Here is a 710-nt window from a genome sequence, read left to right as displayed (position 1 = left end):
GTACGATCTCGTGTGACACTTCTTTCGACCAAGGAAACACAAGTGGCATTACTCACGCATTAATATATTATACGTAGGTTAGACGTGATGTATTTTGATATGGTGAGATATAAATCACATTTCAGTATTAATCGTTTTTTCTTTACGTTTTCTCTTTTATCATTTTCCCTATCATTTCCAATTAGTAGGTATTTTTATATGAAAAAAGCAGCAACGTCAGATAATTTTACATTAGCTGTGTTTACTGAGTGACAGGTTCTGGAGTGAATACGGTGAGTCAGTTCGTCATAATTCATTTTCTTGTATTCACTGTGGGTGTGTGTTTTATTCTATTCTTGTTTTGTTTTTTGTTTTCTTGCTTGTCTTTTTGTTTGTTTGTTTTGGGAGAAGTTTTTTTGTTGTTTTTTGTTTTTACTTGTCTTTTTGTTTGCTTGTTTTAGGAGAAGGGGGTTAGGTTATCTCCCATTAACTGTTTTCTAATATAGCCGATTCTTTTTTCTAATCTTTCGAAAGAACAGTTATGTTATGTAGTTATTATGATTAGTGCAATAGAAGTTTTTGGAACAGATGTTAAATATCAACTTGCAAAGTTAATAGGTAAAGTTTAGACATATGAAAGGGTTTGGGATGTGAAAATGTCGACCATATTACCTTTATGATGTGCATTATTTAGATCTAAATTACCTTTATAATATGTATTTCAGGAGGAG

Source organism: Penaeus monodon, chromosome 31, assembly GCF_015228065.2.
Source record: "Penaeus monodon isolate SGIC_2016 chromosome 31, NSTDA_Pmon_1, whole genome shotgun sequence".
NCBI classification, from domain to species: domain Eukaryota; kingdom Metazoa; phylum Arthropoda; class Malacostraca; order Decapoda; family Penaeidae; genus Penaeus; species Penaeus monodon.
Note: the sequence above shows the minus strand (reverse complement) of the source record.